Below are 22215 nucleotides of genomic sequence, written 5' to 3'. Positions count from 1 at the left end.
TTACTAGGACTCGGGTAAAATTATCATGTATGTGTAGATGTATACACAAGGGTCACGTAAGCGCTAGAAGCAAATAGGTAAAAAAAATGGCTTCATCGAAAACAATGACGCAAACACCAAGAGAAACTCAAACAATCTTTTCCCCCTCTGACCACAAAGTCTGCTTTGAGTAACTTGTACAATAGAGGACCTTCTGTAGCAGGGTCAGGGTGATCCCAAATGGCTCTCTTACTGCTGCTTTGTGTTCAATGTAAAGTCAAGAAAAATTTTATAGTCCATTCAAAAAGAAGGTTAAGCTTCATTAAAAAACTTACATTTATTTCGGCTAACCCTAAATTGGTCATTTCATTTTGGGCTTTTACAGACCTCTTGGTCATTTTAAGTGTATTATAAGAACTGTCCACAGTCATGAAGTTGAGTTGGGTTGGGTGGCTTCTCCCTTCCTAGCTTATGTTCCTGTACTTAAGAAGACATTAGGAAAAACAACAACAACAGGCTCAAAAGTCACCCATGCCTACAGGAGTTTAAATGTCAGGAAATTATGAAGAGTTTCTCATTGCATTCAACCTGTCCTGTCCGTTCACATTTGTGTTCTACCTCCTGTCTCCAGGCCCCCAGGGGCAGGGCGAAGTCTTTATGTCTGAAGGCTTCTTTCCAGGCAAAATGTTTTCACTTCTGTCGGTGAAAGAATAAATGACTGCGTAATATTTCTGCCTCTCTGATTCCTGCCTGAGCTATGTATTTACTGTATTTTATATCCTTATATAATCTGATTTTTTTTTTTTTTTTTTGTAACTCCAGGCTGTGGGAAAGTAGGAAAATGAAACTACTATTACTCTTTAAAAAACAAAACAAACAAATAAAAACATTAAAATATCTTTGGGTTCTATGTGAAATGGTGGGGATTTTTTTTTTTTTTTCCTTTTAAAGACTTGTAGATCTTAGACGCATGAAGCCTAATGTCTAAGGGGAAAACATACCTTAGTGGTACATCATCTGTCTCGCTCTTACATTGTTGCTTACCTTGGCAGGTTGGCTACATAGTTATCAGCATCGTGATACTTTTCTATGGCTTTGTATCCTTTGTTGACTATCTCTGAGTTCCTGCTTTCATACAGCAAATCCAGTGACTAAGCTCATTTAGATGGGTGCCATTTTTTATCTGCATTCTGTGGTGTCCCAGCCATGGTGGTGCCTGAGAAGCAGTCTTGGATTCCAGGTAGAGGTGGATGGAGCAGGGCGTCAGGCCCTCGACTCTCCACTGCTTTCAACAGAGCAGCTGTGCTGGGGCATATTGGGATTCCAAGGAATTTTTTGTTTCAGAAAAAAATGCTATCACATTGAAAACGCAATTTGAAAACCAGTGGCCTAGGAGATTGTTTTCCAGATGGCTTTTACCCTTGCAAACACACACAGACACACACACACACACACAGAAATAGTTCCAACCAAAATGATTTAAAAACTGGTGGTGCAGTCTGAAATAACGAGCAAAGGCAATATTTCAGTTATCTAGACTTAAACATGGCTCAACTACATACTGTATAATTTAAGCAATTTACTTCATTTCTCTGAGCCTTTATTACCCAGTCTTAAAGTGGGACTGGTCCCTACGTGACAAGGTTATTTTGTTAAATGAGGTAGTAGGTGGGTTGTTTATTGTTCGTAACACATCCAGGGTACTCAGATGTTAATGCGCTTTCATTTTTGCTCCTTCAACAGAATATAAAGGATATGATTTAATTTTTTTCTTAATGACTCAGATCATCATGGCCATAGTTATGAATAGTTGTTTTCATGCCCTACGGATTTACGGAGACATACATAATACCCATGCCAAACTGATTGAACAATTTAACATTTCAGAGTATATATGTTAAGTTTCTCTAGTTTCTTTCAGTGCTTCCCTGTAAATTCTCTCTCCCCTCTTGATTTACAAATCGGCTCTGGGACGAGCAGATAGGAAAAGCACAAAGAAAGAGTTCATGTGTTCTGATGAAGACCGAGAGGGTATGTCAGTTGTAGGATGTGAGTTTTTAGATGTCTGTTGTTTTATTTTTAATCTCTGCTCAGAGGTGTTTTTCAGTTATTTGGTGTGTATGGCTGGGAAGGCGTGTAGGCCGAGGCTGAGTTCTGAGTAGCTAAGGTGCTACTCTAAAATGTATGGCTGCCCTTGGTGTTTCCGTTATGAGTGTGGTTGAACAAACCAAACCATGCTGAGTGCATTTGTCCACCGGTGTCACGTTAGGATTGCTTGTTGATTTGCGGTGGGCAGCAGCTAGTGGCAGGCGCTATTACTGTTTGCATCCCTGCCTCTTAGGTTCCTGCTTCATCTGAAACCTTTTCTGAAAAGAAACCTCCCTTTAACTTCTTGATTTATCTTCAGCTGGTGGTTCTCCCATTTGGCTTTGTGTCAGAATTACCCAGCTTTTAAAATACACAGATTCCCTGGACTCTGCCTCCTAGAGATTCTGATTTATTAAAGCCTCATTAATGTCCAGGGTAGGAAACACCATCCTAGGCTAATGGTTTTTCACTCCACAGTTATGTTCTGTTAAAACTAAATGGGGTGTGACTGTAATGGGAGCTGACTGGTGTATTAACGAACGTATCATAACTTATCCAAATAATCAGTGTTCTTCGTTCTTTCTGTTATGATTATTAAATCAATTTAATTATTTGACAGTCACACTTTATGCTTCATCCTTTCAACATGTTTTCTGTTCTTTTACCGTTTGGTTGTGGTTGTGTACTGTTAGCATACTGTGTACAGAGGGGGCCAAAAAGTGTGTACACATTTTAAGAAAGGAAGGAAACTATCAAAATTGTAATACTCAATATATACTGCCAGCAAAAGATGAATACAAGTCACGTTTGACTTCTGCAATTACAAGAGGTGCTCAAAGTGGTTACCATCAGCGTCCAGACACTTCTGATGACGGCGAACTACTACTTGAGCAACGTTGACCAAAGTGTCCACTTGTATACATTTTTTTTGGCACCCCGGTATTTATTTCTGTCACCAGATTCTTCATACAAAAAGGTATCATATCATCCTTGTTAATACCTTGATATGTTTCCTTATAATCTTTTGTACATATGTAAATGTGTATATTTTAAAATTTGGACTCCTCCTGCTTATACAAGATATAATTTGGTAAACAGCTTTCTCATCTAACATCATGTTTTAAGCATCTTTCCATGTCATTAAGTTGTCTTTGAAAGTATGCTGGCAACCACGTCTTCATTATTTTCTGGATATGCAGGGACAACCCAGACAGACATGGTTCCTGTTCCCATAGAGCTGATTAACCAGCTGGAGAGACATACAAAACTGGTAAACGACAAAACAATAATTACAAGTAGTAATAAATGCTGTGAAGGGAACAGCGGGGTTCCTCCTACGGGAAATGGCCGTGGTGTGTCTGCAGCGTGTGTGCATGCTGCAGAGAAGGCATTTTAGGAGGAAGCTGGCTTTACCCAAGATCAGAAAGATAAGGAGTCTGTGGGGGGGGGGGGGAGGCAAGTGTGGGGTGCAGCAGTCAGCTAGGGGAGGGAGGTATAGACCCGGCAGGATGAATTGCAAAAGAGGGAGGAAAGAGGGAGATATTGATAGACAGACAGGTGGATGCTTGGTGCAGTTCAGAAACTGAAGGGCATCCAGTGAGGCTCGAGTCTCCGGGCAGAGTGGGCACAGGTGATGATGGAGTGCTAGTCAGGGACCACACTTTGCAAAGGGTCCTGGGGAATAAAGAGTTCAGACTTGAAGTGCACTGGGAAATGATTGAAGGGCTTTAAACATCCTCACACATCTTGCAATCACTTTAGGGTGATCGCATACTTTTTAGTATCTGGGCTTCCTTTCATGTAGCTGCCAGAATTCCCCAGGTCGGAGTGTTTGTTTTTGTCACGTTGGGGAGTGGAGTTGGCGATTGTTCTCTACACTTTTCCTTTCGCGACAGTAAACACCAATACAGTCTTGTCTTGGTCTGTTGTGTGACGAAGCTGCTTCTTGGAGTCGGCAGCCCGAGAGCCGTGTTTTGCTGATTTGAAATAAGTCAGTCTCCATAACGATTAATCGGCTACAACTGATTTTCAGGGTCTCTCTTTCTGATTTTGTGTTCAAGCAATAAAAGAAGAATCGTGAGCCATGAATTCCCTGATGAAGCCTCTGAGTCATTGAATCTTAATGCTGGAAAGGAACCTTGAGGTTGTCTCTCTGATGTAGGAGGTAGTACATGAAGTTAGGGACACAGAAAGTCTGTGGTTTATCCAGGATTCTTTGCCAGTCTAGTGGCACAGCTATTACTGGAGCAAAAATCTCCTGTATCCTAGCTCTGTATTTATTCTACTTTTCCGCTTTTCTTAGCTGTATCGCTTTGCAATCAAATAGCAATTCTTTAACTTCCTTTATTATTCCCCCACTTAAAACGAACTTGCTTAAAAAGATCTGTGAACAGGTTGAAACAATGGAAAAGCTAACAATGTAAATAATAAGTAAATCTCTAGTTCTCTACTGAAGGGCAGTAATATAAATACAAAATAACATTGTAGGAGTACCAAAGAGGCGGGTTTTAGTAGTCTGTATTATGTATCGACATTGACAGGGGCCTTATCAAGAAATACAGGGACTTGGAAGTTCTGCTCAGGCTCATCCCACCTCTCCTGAAGGGGTGAATAGTTCCCGCACCACCCTGTATCAAGTTAGAATGCCGTTGGCTGCAACTAGAAGACAACCTGACCAAACAAAAAGGAAACATATTATCTCACACCAGCAGAAGTCTAGTGACAGAAGAGGCTCTGCCAATCAGTAAGGGTTCTGGCTCCACTCGGTAAGGGTTCTGGCTCCACTCGTCTGTGATGATTATCTCAGCCCTGCCCTTCTCGTGCTGGTTTCATCCTCAGGCTGGTGGAAGACAGGCACAGCAGTTCTATGCGTTCCATCCAGACACAGTAACCTCCAGAGGAAAGAGGGAACCATCTGCTTTCTTGTCTTGTGCTTCTTTCTTAGGAAGCCCCCAGATGACTTCCTCACGTTTCATTGGTCAGCATTTGCTCACATGCAGATTACTAAACGCATCACTGATTCGGAGGAATGTGGTTATCTTGATTGATGTAGAATAGTCAAGAGCTGAGGATAGAGTTCCCTTTTCCTGAAGCACATGGCTATGTGGAAGAAAGGGAGTCAATTCCTGAGCAAAATCTGATTCTTTTAGGGAGAGATGAATTTTAGAGGCAGTATATTTGAGTTATATATATATGTGTGTGTGTGTATATATATATGTATGTGTGTATATATATATACACACATATATATAATATATGTACATGTGTATTCTACTTTTCTTAAAAATATGTTTTTCTTAAAATATATGTATTTTAACAACCTTTGTAGACAGAATGGTGCTCATTCAGAAAAGAATTCTCAGTGTGATGAAGGTACTTTAAACTGTCACTTAAGAATGACTAAAGGTCAACTATAATTTAATGTATATATAGTTACAGGATGTGGGGTACAGCATAGGGAACAGAGTCAATGGAATTGTAACAGCTATATACGATATCAGAGGGATAGTATAGATTGGGGGTAGGGGGTTATCACTTTGTGAGGGGTGTAAATGTCCAACTATGACATTGTTTTGTACACCTGAAACTAATAAAAACAATAAAATAAAATAAATATATGAGCTATTTGGGGGGGGGAAGAATGATTGAAGAGACAAGACATAGGCTAGGATAACTCTGGTGTATTTTCCAATGCCACCGAGCAATTCTCAGTGGACACCAACCGTGTTTATTACACATTTAATGTGCACAATTCTGGTATTATCTACATGGAGACAGTGTCAGATCCCACAGGCTAAGAGTGCAGTCTCACAAGACTGCCCCCTACTTCAGGCACTAGTCACAAGGCCAGGTTGTCACCTGTGCTTCTGATCAGCCAGCTATAAATTGGAGCTTCCCATGACCCCTGTTCCAGGTTTGATTAATTTGATAGAGTGGCTCACAGATAAAAACATTTACTTATGCTTAGCATTTTATTATAAAGAATATTATAAAGGATGGAGACAAACAGCCAGATCAAAAGCTATATAGGCCGAGGTCTGAGCTTCCACGCACTTCTATCCTGAGCACATTATGGAATGTTATAAATCAAATTGGGAAAAAAGGCTGTGTATATATATATATATATATATATATTGGCCTGAAAGTATGCCATTATTTGTGATACATTTGATGAAATAGGTTCTATAATTCCATTTTTGTAAATAAAAAGAGGAGTGACATGCCTTCCTGCTTTTAAACAAACAAAAAAAAAAAAACCAAGATGAGTTAGGGGCATCTTGCTGTGCAGGAAAGCAAGGAAGTCTACAAAGAATGGAGGAAAATGTATAGCAAATACAGAAACCAGCTAGAAGGGGCACCTCCTAGCTACATCTGGGTCGGTTTGAGCATCAGATTGAAACAGGAAACCATGAGTCCAAACTTACATAAACTAAGACATAAACTAGTAAATGAATAACTTGAAATTAGGTGAGTGAGAGATTTACTTAATATCTGCATACAAAATGCCCATAAATTAATATCAAAGAAAAACAGAGGAGTATTGTTGCCGTAGAGAAGCCAGGCAGACACTAACTACCTTAATAAGGGATCAAAAGAAAACAGTATCAGTAATGGGACAGGTCAGATCACATATGTTAATTTCCTGACTTGAGGAGAATGGCAATGTTTGCAGGAAATACACCCGAATGGGTGGTTGGGCGGCAGTTACACTCAAGTAGTGAAGAAAGAAGGTACTTGCAACTTTTTTTGTAAGTTTGAGATTGCTTTAAAAAAAAAAAAAGCAATTGCTACCTAGATATCAAATGGGTTCCCAAAGGAGGTAGTGAGTCTCTGATGATGGGGATTTGTTGCAGCAGAAGTTGGAAGTTCACTCCCCGAGATTGCTGTAAAAGGATGTCATATCTACATGGATGATTGGCATTCATGGCCTCTGAGTCCCAAAGGCTAAGATTCTGGGTGTCTGGGTACATGTTTTAAAGTAATAGTTGAATTTATTAAATGATGTTTATACCTTCACTGGTTACAAAACAGAGGAGATTGACCTCATATCCATCAACAGACATTATGTAAAACTGTTTGCTAGCGACTGTGTATACTAGGGACTGTGTAGCTCCCTGTAAGAAGTTTATGATGTACTTGGGTAAAAAGGGCATTGATAAAGTACATGACCCCCATAAAGCAGGACATAATACACATTGGTCACTGGTACCAATACCCTGCAGTTCAGACCAGGAAGGTGTTGCTGTGAGCTTTGGAGATTAAGCAGGGCCTTCACAGAGGTATAGGATGGGCTGGGCGTTGGAGATGAGTAAGACTTAGGTATGCATGAAGTAAGACTGGCAGGGGAGAACATTCCACGCTGAGCTACCTCTGTAAATGGGCAGGATGTGTTCAGGGACAATGAGACTAGTCTGGCAGGTTTGGAGGTTTCACATAGGAGAGCCCTGCTTTCAAGTCAGTATAGTTAGGGAGCTAGGACTAGCTTCCATAAAAGGCAACATGGGGAGGAAACTAAGGATGGGGACAGCTACCAGCCATCCGGCCCTGTGTTCCATGGTTTTTAATTAATCAAATTCATCCATTCATTCGTCTCTCTTCATCTATTCAGTCTTACAAGACAGGTATCGTACTCGTTATATGGATGTGAAACATGTATTCAGAGAGAGAAAATTACTTAAAGTCACATAGCTCATGAAGAGCCAGTTTGAATTTGAAACCAGATCGGCATGACTTCCAAGCCCATGCCCTGTCCTCTACCCCTGCTGCGTCTTACACTTGGGGGTGAGGGGAGAGGACAATGATATAGATTGGGGTACTGACTAAGGGTGTAGTGTGTTGGAAAGAGGAGAATGTCTCTCAGTACCTTCTCTCACGTTGAGATTGAGGTGCCCAGGGGACATGCCTGTGAGATGCAGACATTGGAAAAGAGCATAAAGTCTGAGAAAAGAGCCCAGGAACAGCGATATTGAAGGGACAGTGCAAGGAAGCACTCTCACGGCATCCGGAAGAGGAGCATCCAGGGAGTTTGGAAGAACACAGGAGATATGCCTGGCGAAGCTGAACACGGCAGAGAGGTCGAGGAAGACGAGGATGAAGAGGTGTTGGTTAGATGCTGCATCCGGGAGGGCATGGGTGACTTTAGCTAGAGTGGTTTCCGCTGAGGGGCAGAGGTGGGAAACAGCTGTAGTGGTGGAAGTGAGGGGGGGCGAGGAATGGAGAACTGGGAACAGTGAGTGGTGGTAAGACTTTCTAGAAGTTTGCCCTGAGGGAAAGGGGGGAAAGCCATAGCTACAGAAGATTGTAGAGGGATTTTTAGTTTTCTGTTACTTTGAAGCCTGGAGCGTTGGGTAAGAGTGAATGATGAGGGGAAGGTGGCAGAAGAGAGAAGTTTGAGAGAAGAGAGGGTCTAAAGCAAACGTGACACCCTGAAGGGAGGTGGGGTGCCCTGGAATCTGGAGAAACAGTGGGGGTGGAGGGATGGGGAGGAATGGAGACATCCATGCTTATTGTCTAAATTGCCTGTGTCTCTCCCTGACCGTAGACCAGAAGTCTTTGCATGCCCATACAAGGTGGCCGCACTGACCAAAGCATAGCTGCATGGCCCACATCATTTCCAAAAAACATCATCCATGGGTAGCATCTGTATGCGCATTCTGAATGATGGGAACTGAGATGTATTCTATTTGAAGCTACTCAATTCATTGCCCTCCTTTTAATGCTTTTTGTTCTGGAATATCTTCCTTAAAAAAATGGGGGTGAAAGGAGAACAAGGGAATGAGAATGAACACACTCTCAGGTCATGAAAGCTAGTCCTGCAGGCGACCGTGACCTGGGCCAGTGAGTGTCCGTGCCTTAGCCTCATGCAAAGAAGTCTGTCCATGCCACACTTTTCGGAGCTGGACCTGTTTTGCACCGTGTGGTCATGGCCTCTTTTTCTGCTATTTGGTTTGGGTTCTGAAGAACCGTTTTGATCTGTAATAGCTGATGAAAATTTTTTGAATGAATGTTAGAAAGCATGCAAAAAAAAGAATAATAATAATGGTAATGCTAGTCTTGCAGCATAGAAATAAAGGGAAAATGTTACGTTAGATGTGAAAATGCAATAAGGAGAAAGCCAAAACTTGAGAAGAGCACAAGTTTCCATCTGTAGTTGGATGGAAAAATAAATTGTGGTGTTCATACAATAGAATCACTAGATAACAAAGGGGAATGAACTACAGCTACATGTGTCAGCATGAATTAATCTCACAATCATAACTTTGAGCAAAAGAAGGAAAATACAAAACAATCTCTACGCTTCCGTCTGTATCAATCCAAAAACAAGGAACACTGATCCGTGGTGTTAGAAGTCAGGATAGTGGTTACTTTTGGAGACAAGAGAGGGAGCAGCGATTAGGGAGGGGCCAAGGGGGGGCTTCTGGGGCCGCTGGTAATGATCTTGACACGGGAGTGTCACACAGGTGTGTTCACTTTGGGAATTCATCAAGCTGTGCACTTACGATTTGTGTACTTTTTAATGTGTAGGTATTATATGCTTCCATAAAAGGTGTTTTAAAATAAAAAAAAGACAATGAGGAGCCTTCCAGGAAGTGGTTGAGGAAACAGTACAAAAATCAGCAAGCAATTCAGAGTTGGTGGATGCCCTTTGACCTTCGGAACGGCATCATAAACCTCATTGCAGCCAATGAGGATTCGCCAACAATTCTGTTAACATCTGCTGAAGGTAGGTCATTCCTTCAGTGCATCTGCTGAGACTGGAAGGGCGCTGCCATATGTGAGATAGGTGTATGTGTGTTCAGTGACATTCACACACATGTACCCACACATGTATATGTCACACGTTGGCGTCTCGCAGGGACCACAGTCCAAGGCTCCGTATAGCGTGTGGCTTCAGCCGGTGCCTTCCTCCCCAGCAAAGCACCCCAACTCCCTGCCTGCAGTTCATGTGTTCTGCAGCTGTGGTTACAGACTTTTATCGTGCCTCTCCCACCTTTACCCTGTGTTTATTACTTCTCTTCAGATTACTTTCTGATGTCATTTAGAGCCTCGGAGACCTTCAGGAGTTGTACCTCTATAGGGTGTTTTTCATCCCAGGCTCTGCTTACCTAGCTCGCTTGGTTTGTGTGTGGGAAGTGCAAACTAATTCCGATGTTAGTTTGTCAAATAAAATTAAATCTGTCGCTACTGCACGAAGTACCTGGTATATCCCAAAGTAAAGCAAGAATTATTTTTTGGATACTTTGTGGTTTGCAAGGGGCTTCATCAATGATTTCCTCCTTTAGGCCAGAACCAACTGAAGTTGATTTCTTTAGATGTGCAAGCTTCTTCACATTCAGGTTTATTTCAGGTGGAATTTTGCTCTTTTTTTTCTTTTTTTCTTTTTTTTTTGGAAGGACAGTGACTCACTTATGAGGAATTTTAAATAGCTAAGCAAGGAAGAGATCTGTTTTTCAGAGTTTCATAAATTTTCATTAGTCTCTACTCTGTCAGGATCCATTTTTTTCTCTTCATAACCCCATTATGAATTAGAGCTTCATGATAATTCTGATTAATAAACTGAAATTCCCAGGGGTTACCTAGTTCATGCATTTGGAATGAATGGAAAAGTAACACTGCATTAAGTGAGGAGGAGGTTTTTCTTTAGTTGGGACTGATTTCAGTGTGATTCCAGTTGTTGACATTGCTAGTAAAAAGAGTATATGACTATTTTCTGTTTTTAGGAAACTTAGATAATTTCTGCCTACCTTTGAAATCACTAGCTATGAAAGGTGACTTTCATAGGTGTGCCTAACAAAGAGGGGGAAAAAGCTGGGGGAATATTCTTAGGAATTAAATAAAAAACTTGCATACTTTCAATATCCTTGCAGTAAGATAATTAGTAAACTTAAGACCGATGCCACACTTCATAATGTTGAATTTATGACTTGTTTCAATAATTTACTGGGTAAATGTGCCATCTTGTATATATTGATTTCTAGAGCGTTGGTTCAGTTGTATGAAAAAAAAATCCGTAAATTGTTCCTCTGTCCTGTACTTTTTTGTTTGTGAACTAAATTATTCATTCATGTAAGCATTTAGCACATTCACTTATTCACCAACTATATACTGTGTTTTAGAAATACAAAGAGGAGTAGAGTCCAATCCATGTCCACCGTTAGCCTAAATCTAGAGGGAAAGACAGACGTGGAACTAGTTACAGCAGTGTGATTGAGCCACGCTGTCATAAGATATGGTGGGTGTGCTACAGGAACTCAGAAGAGGACACATCTCACTATCGGGAAGCTTTCCAGAGGAGACATTGGAGCTAACAATGACCAGAAAGTTGCCAAGTAGACATGGGGAACATAAGTTCACACAGTCCCATGCCCAGGAGTTTTTACTTTATCGTGTGGTGATAGGAATCCATTGAAGGATTTTAAGTGGATCCACTTTACACTAGAAAACTGACTAGGGGATGAAGGGGGTATGTTATCACATGGCTGAAGCTGGAGGTTGGAAGACCAGTTAGGGAATTATTGAAAGCATGCAAGTGAGACTAGTGAGGAAGTGGGGAGAAGGGGGCTGGTTTTCGTATCTGTTGAAGAGGTAGACCTGAATGGCCTTGGTGTTCCATTGGATATCAGTGGAGCAAGAGTCTAGTCTGACTGACCTAGTGACCCAAAGCAGGACTTTGGGACTGGTGGTGCCGTTTACCAGGACTAGAGGAGGTTTGGAGTGTGGGATAGAAAGGAAGACAACACATTGAGGCTATGGTTCTTATGAGCCATCGTGCAGGATTATCTAGAAGCCACAGGGAAGCACAGTTCTGAAGCTTAGAAGAGGGATGTGTACTAGGGACACACTCGTAGGTATCAGAGCCATTTGTACATGATGCTATTTGATGTTCCTTGAGTACGTGAGGTTACCTGTTGGAGAATGTGTACAGTGAGGAGTGAAGGCAAACAAGAAAGAGTCTTGGCTTCCATATTGAATTTCTCATACAGGGGTTTTATTTCCATCTCAATATATAAATCAGGGGTGTCCAAACTTTTTTCAATGTTTTTCACCAAGGGCCATATGCGGTAAAATACACAAATAGCCGGGCCACTCACTCGAGGTGAAGTACGTATTGCCTCACCTGGTTTATTTAAGTAAACTAAATACATTTTTGGAATTTGCTGCGGGCCAATTAACAATGGATTGCGGACCGCCGTTGGCCTGCAGGCTGCAGTTTTGACACCCCTGATATAAATGATCCTTGTGGAAAACTTGGAAACTGCAGAAATATATAAAGAAGAAAGATTTACCCATAATTCAATTCTCATTTCCTAAGAAAATCACTGGTGACATTTGGAATAGTTCCTTCCAGACTTTTTCCTATGAATATACTTTTTGCACAATTGAGATACTACTGTATAGATAATTTCACATCATATTTTTTCCACTTAACACTAGTTCAAGCACAGTATCATCTTATTAAAATTACAAATAAGATTGCATTTAACATTTCTGTGCAAGGATTATGTATCCGTTTATTATTTACAATTACAATGTTTTCTTAGCATGGATTCCTAGAGGGAGAATAACTCGGTTAAAAGATACGAATTTATGTAAAGCTTTACATTTTATTAAGTGTTTTTCAAAATAGTTGTGAAATTTCTATTCCCACTGACAGACAGCTTTAACGTTTAAGTGTTTTATTGAAGGAAGAGTCAGTAAAAGAAATAGATAAACCAGGAAGTAATGGTATGAGAGAAATTAATAGAGGAGAGGATTTCTGGAAGGAAGCCTCCATAGTAGTAAGTGCTGTAGAGAGGTCTCATGAGCAAAGGATGGACGAATCCATTGGGTTGGTGACTAGAGGAGTTGGTTAATGGTAGAGTGTTAGCCAGGTTACAGTGAGCTGAGAAATGGATGAGGTAGGTGTGGTTTATTTGAAAGTCACAGCTGTGAAAGGCAGGAAAGAGAGGGTTACTAGGTAGAGGGTCTGCAGCTTTGATAGAAGGTGTTATGTTGTTTGTTTTTAAAGATGAGTGAGCAAGATGTAGGCATACTTGTGGGAATTGGAGATGCTCGAGGAAATGAGAGAGGATGGGGTTCAGAGCTCTAGGCCCACCTCTTTTTCTGGGACAGGAGGAAGGGTACTCAGGAAGGGAGTGGGTATACGGTAGGTGAGCTGGTAGGAAGTTGGAGGAGTTTCTGTCTAATAGACTTTCTTTTTCTCTGTGAAATAGAAGGCAAGAGGGGAGAGAGTTGGTAGAAAGGGATTGAGGTGAGTGAGGGTGAAGAGGTTTCCTTCTGGTGCGAGTGATGGTTAAAGCAGCTGTCTAAGCACAAACTATGAGGATAAGCAGGCAATGTTGAAGGTTCTCCTGAGGTTGAAAACCACAAGTCTGTCGAGTTTCCCATCTGTCAATCTGGAAGCTATCTCTGGCAATACTTTGCATGCGTAGCCCAGGTACAGGGGAAAAGCAAAGCAATCAGTTGATCATCTGAAAAAGAACCTTTTCCTTACAAGTATATTTAAACAACTTTAAAGTCATTATAGGGAAGTTCATTCCCTCATAAAGGAGAAAAAAGAAACAGATCCCATGACACTGATCAGGCTCTGCCCAGACCTTGGCACGGCTGTGTTCCTTTAGAATTCACAAGTGCGTGGGTTAGGAAAGTCAGTCATAAAGGAGAAAACGTTACTAAAAGAAAAGTTGGTATCTCTTTGTATGATAGAGCTTAAACAAATAAAAAGCGGGGTAGACAGGTTGCGTTAGGGGAAAGGAAAAAAAAATGGCAGCATTCCTGTGTTGTTGGAGGTTCAGTAATGATTTGGCCCATGGAAGGTTAGGGACACAGTGAAAGAGAAGGCATAGAGCGTGTACAAAAGCCATTTCGTTTTTGTACTGTCCAGACATTTTACTGGAAGAATACTTTTAAAAAATTAACATTAATACACTTTTGTTTCAAAGTAAAATGGCTGCACAGCGATACAGACAGTAAAAGAGCAATAAAATAGTCCGGGTCTAATTGTGTGATGTGCGAGGGGATGGACAATTGTCCATTTAAACACCAGTGGATGATTATCATTATTTTTATGAGAAAAGTTCACGTGGTTTGATTCACTCTTAAAATATTATAAAGCAATAATTTCTTTATCCAACTTACTATTATTTTTTCTCTTACATGGTTTTGAGAGACATCCGTTTTCAATGCATGTAAACAACCGTTCTTGGGAACAGTAGCTATTAAATTGGTTTGAAAGCTGTTCGACAATGATGAAAAAAAATATATTATTTCCCAAAGGACTGCAGTAAGGCTGGCGCTTCTTATGCCAGTGGAAGGCCCATTTTTACCACAAAAATTTCCCTGTAACCTTTCATGATTGAAAACATATTACTTGCTATTCAAAAACACAGGCAAATTAGTGAGGAGAGTTTCTAAAATAAGCTGAAGGGTTAGACATATAATTTGTGGATGACATGTCATGATAGTAAAGTGTATTTCCTTCTGTGTTTTGTTTTAAACTGTAGAAAGTACATGAAACTCCACAGTTGAGGCTTCCAGCATGTTTTTCCAGCTGTAAGATGAGCACACTTAATTTTTAAGGGACTGCTTGTTCCAAATGTATACATACATCTTTCTACATAATGTTTATTTCTAACAATGTATTTTCCCCCTTACTTTATAGTTTATGTTTCTATAACTTTGGTGTATAGGAATGTTAGGGAACTTGGCCTTGTCTTTGAAATGGCCATTTAGGAGCCTCTTTATTACAGCGCTATTGCCTTTAAAGCATATATTTTAAGGAAAAAAAATGTGAGATTTGAGATTTCTGTGTTGAATGAGCCCAGCTACATGTCTTTACAGTAAGGGTGAGGGAGACTGGTGAGAGAGCAACTGCGCCAGTAGCTCAAGCTGGAAAGTAGTCGCTGTTTGATACTACGCTTTGTGCGCTACTACAAAGGAGTGAGTCAATTCTAGATTGAGCATGAGTGTCATAGAGCTCATGACAGTGTGGTGATTCTTCAAGCCAGCTAAAGGCCTCTGCAACATCCAGAATATTCTGTTGCCTTGATCACTCTGAGACTTGACTACTACAGAACTACTTGTTTTCTTAAATATAAAAAGAGAGATGAATTAACTTTTTTTGGTAACGTTTTGCTTTGACATAATTTAAAACTTCTGAAAAGTTGCAGGAATTCCCATATCCTTTTCACCCAGAATTCACCAGTAGGTTGACATTTGCTTTATCTACTATGTGAGAGTAAATTGCAGCCATCAAGCCGCTTTACCCCTAATACTTCAAGGAGAGCCTCTGACATACCACAATAGATATCAGAAGCAGGAAATTTTACACTGGATTACATAATAGTCTTGTACCAAAGTCCATATTTAGATTTTGCCAATTGCCTCCAGTAATGTCGTTTATAGCAATTCTTTTCCTGGTCCAGGATTCGTATCATACCTCTTTAATCTCATTTGATGTTAAACGAATTAACTATTTTGAGTGAAATGGAGGAAGACACATTTTTCGTTGCATGTTTTTGTCACATGCATATCCTCTGAAACAGAATGACAGGAGATTTTATATAGCAGGTGTCATGTAGGAAATACTTATACTTCATGGCTTATCAGTTAGTACCTCTTTCAGCAGATGGATTTCTGTACAAGCAACCATTGGTTCTTACCCAGTCTTGCTATAATAGGTACTGTTGTGTGCTGAGTACAGCATTAAGCTTTTTTTTCTTCAAGCGTGTCTTTTTAACATGTGGTAGCTGCTATTATTTCATCCCATTGAAACGTTTTGTATAAGTTCTGATGAAACAGTTCCAAAGTGTATCCTGCAGCTTATCGTTAGCTGAGGAACGAGGACAAGTGGCCACCATCGTTTTGCTTAAGCCCAGCAATTCACTTTCTTTTTACTGGGCTATCATTATTCTCCGGAGTATATGAACAAAGCAGCATATGCTTATGATTTTAAAAGCTCATAATCTCCATCATGTTTGTTCCATAGAAAATCACATGGCACTTTTCTGTACTGATGTTTCATTCTATGACGTGTAGCAGAGTTGAAATTCTGCTTCCAATTCATTCCCACAAGTTAGGAAGAATTCCCAAATTGAGATCTCTCTTAACAGACTCATGGCCTAAATGGACTCAAATAACTAAGAAATTCAGTATGGTTTTAAAATTGTTATTTTGTTTAATGTTATGATTCCACCGAGACAAGAATTATGCTAACACCTAATCTCTGTATTCTGTCTTGATTATTGAAATTTTTGTAAATGTTTGTCTACAAAAGGATATAATGTTCTTCCCAAAGTTTACCTGGGAATGTGCTTTCTTAATACTTATATTGTCAGTCTGTTTCCCTTTTTATTTAATGATTTGAAAATTTTTATAGTTTTTGTACATTAAATTAACAGCTTTTTAACTCTCACTAATTATTATAATTTTCTTTTGCAAGAGCATATTTCTATTTCAGATGATAGAGTTTCAACACATAAAGCACAAAATTAAGTTTTTCACAACAAGATACACATATATCTAGATACTTACCTATAAATGACCTATATTAATAAGTCTGAATGACATGCTTTGTCCATATTGCTGATGTATTGCACTGATGAGCTATAACTATACCAGTAATGTGTGTGGTCACATTATGTACATGCACTTTTTGGGTAATGCCTGCGGTGATGTTGAAGTAGGTATTCTGCTAATTCAGCTTTTCAGAGGTGAAGCTCAAAGTCTATGTGAGGGTGTTACTATATCAGCTGACTTCTCATCTTGTTTTATTAGAGCCCAAGTTGCATTGCAGGCCAGTTTGTGAACCCTGAAGCACAAAAGCTGTGCAGGTACCTAAATAAAATCTTCATTCTATTCCAAAAAGAGAGGAGGTGAGCAGGTGTTAGGTAGGCAACCCCCATAGTTCACTGTGCCACCCGTCAGGTTAGTAGCCCTCTCCTGCTGTTCAGTACTCTCTACACCAGCCACCTTTCAGTTATCCTCATTTAGCATAGTTTCGTGTTGTTTTTCTATCATTTTTCAGAGAGTCATGTCTTGTAGAGTAAGACCATCAAATAACGTATTCTTTTCTTTCAAGAGGGCAGAGCAAGGGTGTAGAAAACCACCACATGAGTGGAAAATGTTATTGGAATGGGAATTGTATCCTTTTCTGTGGTAATGGAAATAGTCTCTCTATCTGCCACTTACCGTGCAGTAGCCACTAATCACATGGGGCTGTTAAGCCCTTGAAAGGTGACGAGTGCAACTGAGGAGCTGAATTGTAAATTTCATATCATTTTAATGAATATAAAATTGAAATAGCCACATGTGGTTAGTGCCTCCCAGGCCGCGTTGCACAGGCTGCACTTCGTCATTCACCAGTCAGAGACCCAGGGCAGCCCCTCGACCTCTCCTGCATCAGGCTGCTTATCTGAAAAGTGAGGATTATACTTGCCCTGCCTTTTCGAGAGACTTGAGAACCAAATAACATGGTAGATACAAAAGCTCTTTGAAAATCATGAACTGAAAATATAAAATGACATTGTCGATATTATGGTAGCCCTGTTTTGTTTGTTTGTTTGTTTGTTTGTTTCTTGTTTCAGAGCAAAGCTGGAAGCAACCACTTTCTGTTGGTTATCTCAGCCCTATTATTTCTCCTGTTCTGCTGATTATTTCTTTCAGTGGGGAATAAACCTAGAGTCGATTGCGTAAATAGGGAGAGGAAGTAGAATTAAAGTAATTTATTATTGAACTGTTGTCGCACCTGTTATTCGCTCTTAAAAAGGTTTGAAAGTGAACACTGAAGATAGATTTTTAAATGGAAACTTTATTTATAGAAGTAATACATGGTCCTTTTTTTTTTAAATGGAATCAAGACAAAGTTACAAAGAAGAAAGTAAAAATCATACAAAATCTCACCACCTAGAATTGCTATTGTCAGTGTTTTGGTGTACCTTCCAGATTTCTTTTTCTAGTATATGTGTAACTTTTTTAAAAACACAAATGTGGGAACTTGCTGCGTTGGCCTACTTTTTCCCCTTAAACATGTATTATTGATATTTTTGCATGTCAGTAGGTATGCATCTACTTTAAAATATCTGTGGGGTCCCAGTTACAAACATAATACAAAGTTAAACAAAATTAAAAATTTAAGCACTGCATAAATACAGAATGTACAAAGAAACTGCCAGAATTCATATCCCCCATGGCATTATTGTTTGGTACATATTTCATCTATCTTTATATACATGTACATATACATGTATATGTACATATTAATGTTACTTTAAATTGCATTTTTGTAAATCAGATCACACTATATATGCTCTTCTTAAACTTGCTTTTTTCACTTAGTGTATGTTTTATACATTTACATATATTATTTATTGTATTCCATACAATAGAGTATTTAATCAGTTTAATGGTGAGCTGATTTCAGCTTTTTGCTAATAAAGATATTGTGCTAATGAATGTGTGTGTGTGTGTGTGTGTGTGCACGCATGCGGGCCTGTTTTTTTCTTAGTATAGATTCCTAGAAGTAAAATAGGGGTCAAAGTATATATATATATATATACATTTAACATTTTTATATTTATTGCTCGATTGCTCTGTAGCAAAGTGGCATTCGTTCAACAGAGCATGAGAATGTCTTCAAAATGGGTATTGCCATATTCATTTGGGGACAAGAAGTTTTATCATTGTTAATGGATTTTCTTCGTGTTAATCCTAGCTTGAAATTTAGCTACGTAGATGAGTGTATGTGCACATGTCCTCAGGGAATTGTAGAGCCCACATTTTGCCTGTAACACCTTGATGAAGTTTCCCCACTGCCTTTTCTTCAGTCTTGATTCCTGTATCTGTAAACTACTTCTTCCATATTCTCTTCTATTCCTCTAAAAGATAGGGGGATAGAAAAGTTGGTGACTTTGGATTTCCTTGGCCTACCACATAGAAAACACGAGTTAGTGACTAAGAAACATAAGGCTAGTAGTCAGTGCTAAGTATTCCGTTTGATTCATTCAACATTCCATTACTAATTTGGCAGGTTAGTGTGGAGCTTTGAATACATTTCATATAAACACACTTCTCCATTTTCTCCTTAGTCACAGGAGTTTGTTTTTTATAGCTACTCAGTGTGGTATATGAGCTTTAGAATAGAAGATGGTTGATTACTTCCTTGGCTGGCTGAGTACTTTAAATCAAGAGTATTTCTGGAGCCCACCAGCCACGGTCTCCAGCGCCAGCCACGCCCCTGCCGCTGTCACTACAGCCCATTTCAAAGCTACCAACGCGAAGCACGAGCAGTCCCGGAGGTACTTGGAGAAGTTGGGGGCCCTGGACTTGCTCACCAAGGTATTGGCAGCCTTGTATGAATAACCAGAGAAACCTAACAGTGCTTTGGGTTTCCTAAAGCATCACTTAGGAACTGCTACCCCAGGAAATCCAGAAATAGAGCTGCTTTGCCGAGAATTGGCAGAAATGAAAGAGAAATATGAAGCTATTACAGAAGAAAATAAAAAACTGAACACAAAGCTTGCTCAGTATATACCACCTCAGGAGGAGAAGCATGCTGAATAGTATTCTTCTCAGTTGAAAAGACGCTGAAAAATGTCTTTGTAGGGCTTGACTAGTTTGTCTAGTCTATCACCTTTTCCGAACAGATGCAGTAGAACTCTTTTAATGTGTTTAGTTCCTCTTTTACACTTTAACCGCTATAAACACATAGACTTAGAATCACCACTAAAAGCTCAATGTAACTTTCTCTGGGTCTTAAAAGCAGGAGAATCCAAAGTGAACCCTGAGAAAAATAATCTAAACACAGCCACGTACTTCACTAACGTAAAAGACATTTGTGTTTATTAGGAATGGTATTACTGGTTGTATTTCACCAAGGAAGGTTAGCATGGAGCTGTTCCTTGGTTTATTTAGTTCAGGATATGAGCACAGGTACAGTGATGCTTTAAAATGAAGACGACACTGTTTATGCTTTCCGTGGGCAGCCGGAGAGATCTGTGTGACTTGAGATGCTTCTGCGTATCTGGGTTCCCGTGAATCTGGCTTGTTATATCATGTGGGACAAGTAATTCTTTGCCACCACTTTGCCTTAGATAACCGTGTGTGTGCCAGTGAACCCTGATACCACATTTTCCTCTGTGCAGTCACACCCTATCTGATAATGTTGCCTTGTTTGCTCTGTGCTTCAATGGGTCCTACCTGCACATTGGTCTTCCTGTGTTGATTTTCAGTTTGCTGTGATAGCAGTTACCCTGATTGTAGTTTATATAACTTTAAACTCTAAACACACTGTTCCCCTGTATTATTTAGTTGCTTAGTTGAGCACAGAACAGGGGCAATATAAAATTCTGAGTTTACACACAAATTGGGTTGAGAAGGGGAATGAGCCATACATCGTGGAAAATTATAGTTTGCAGATATAATTACATAGTGCTTTTATTCCCCCCTCAGAGTATTTTTTCTAGCCTTGAATTCATTTTATCTTCCTTATCCCTGTGAAGTAGGTAGGGCAGGAGGTTGGGTGCTGAACTTTTAGGCCAAAGATGACACTAATACAAATTATTTACTAACTGTAGAACCTTGGGCACATTAGTTAACTGCTCTGAGATTCACTTTCCTCATCTATTAAATGAGAAGAATATCAGTGGTGCCTGCCAGGGTTGTTGTGAGGGTCCAGTGGAATGTGTGTGAAAGATTTGTAAATGGTAAGGAAAAAGAAAAAAAGTATTTCTTAGGCTCCAACTACACACACACACACACACACACACACACACACACACACGTTTTGGATTAAAAACTGAATTTATGAAGCATTCCCGTCCTTAAAGAATTAGAAATAAAACAAAAGACAATATAACTGTGTGGAATAAAAAAACTATGTATTGAAAAAAAGTGATTTGACACTTGACTTATTAGGGAGACCACTTCAGGGATGATGTAGGTGCCTAATCACTGCACTGTACACCTGAAGCTGAAGCTGAACAATAATGAATGTCAACTATAATTTTATATATATAAATATGTAGTTTTATGCATATATATGTAGTTACAGGAGGTGGAGTACAGCACTGGGAGTGGAGGCAGTGGAAATGTCATGGCTGTGTGCGATGTCAGAGGAGTGATAGATTGGGGGAGGGGGATTATCACTTTGTGAGGGACATAAATGATAAATGTCTAACTATTACAATGTTTTGTACACATGAAACTAATTTAAAAAAAAGAAAGAGAGAGAGAGAGAGAGAGAGAGAGAGAAAGGAAGGAAGGAAGGAAGGAAGGAAGGAAGGAAGGAAGGAAGGAAGGAAGGAAGGAAGAAAAAGAAACTGATTTGGGTGAGGTAGAACCTTGGAGAGCTTCCTAGAAGAAACTGGATCCTTACCTGGGTTTTGAACTTGGTAAGATTTTATGGTCTGGACACCTCGAATGGGAAGTGCATTCTGAATGAGAGTGGGGAGAAGACATATAAAATACCATGGGTGGAAGGTTGCATGCCAGCAACATCTTAGCAATGGCATGCAGTTTTCTCTGATTGGAGTAGATCACTTGACCTGAGAAAGAATGCAGGTAGTTTAGAGAAAGAAGGAGAGGGAGTGAGGGAGGGAGAAAGAGAGGGAGGCAAAGGAAGGAGGGAGGGAGAGAAAAGAGAAGGGGAAGGGAGGGGAGAAGAGGAGTGGGGAGGGGAGGAGAGTTATATACTTTAAAGTATATACAACTATATAGAAGTTTAAAGTATATAACTGTAAAGACTTGAGGAATAACTGGCTAGGTCTGCCCAAGAATAATATCAGAGCAACCCTCAGTCCCGTGTGCCTCAGCGGCCCCTGTCCATGGGGACACTGCCAGGGTTAACTGTCTCGCAGACCTTGCAGCCAGCTCAACTCATTGCTCTTCCCAGCCCCTGTGCTCTTGGCTGGCTCCCCAAATGTCATCTGACTTCTTGTTGTCAGACTCCTCTTGCTTATCCCAGTATTATGAACCATTGCATCTCTGTCTACTTTCCAACCTTAAACTGTATTGTCCCAGGGTTCCTCAGCGACCCTCCCCTGGCAAAAACCCAGCCCTGGGCCTATCAAATCACTCTTTTTTATTTGCCTCTATAGATCCAAGATTGGGGCTGCTGAGACTGGCTGGGTCCTAGCTGCTGAGACCTGGCTA

At 40.1% G+C, this 22215-nt stretch overlaps 1 protein-coding gene and 1 pseudogene across 1 annotated transcript in view; both read left to right on the top strand.

The window, feature by feature from the left end:
• Positions 1-22215, top strand: part of MYO1D (myosin ID) — a 284586-nt gene that overhangs the window by 8909 nt on the left and 253462 nt on the right. The window lies entirely within an intron of this gene.
• On the top strand, positions 18694-21203 carry LOC141568876 (c-Myc-binding protein pseudogene; annotated as a pseudogene).

Source organism: Rhinolophus sinicus, linkage group LG15 (genome assembly GCF_036562045.2).
Source record: "Rhinolophus sinicus isolate RSC01 linkage group LG15, ASM3656204v1, whole genome shotgun sequence".
NCBI classification, from domain to species: Eukaryota; Metazoa; Chordata; class Mammalia; order Chiroptera; family Rhinolophidae; genus Rhinolophus; species Rhinolophus sinicus.
The sequence above is the reverse complement of the archived record's forward strand: the minus strand, read 5'-3'. Positions and strand labels throughout refer to the sequence as shown.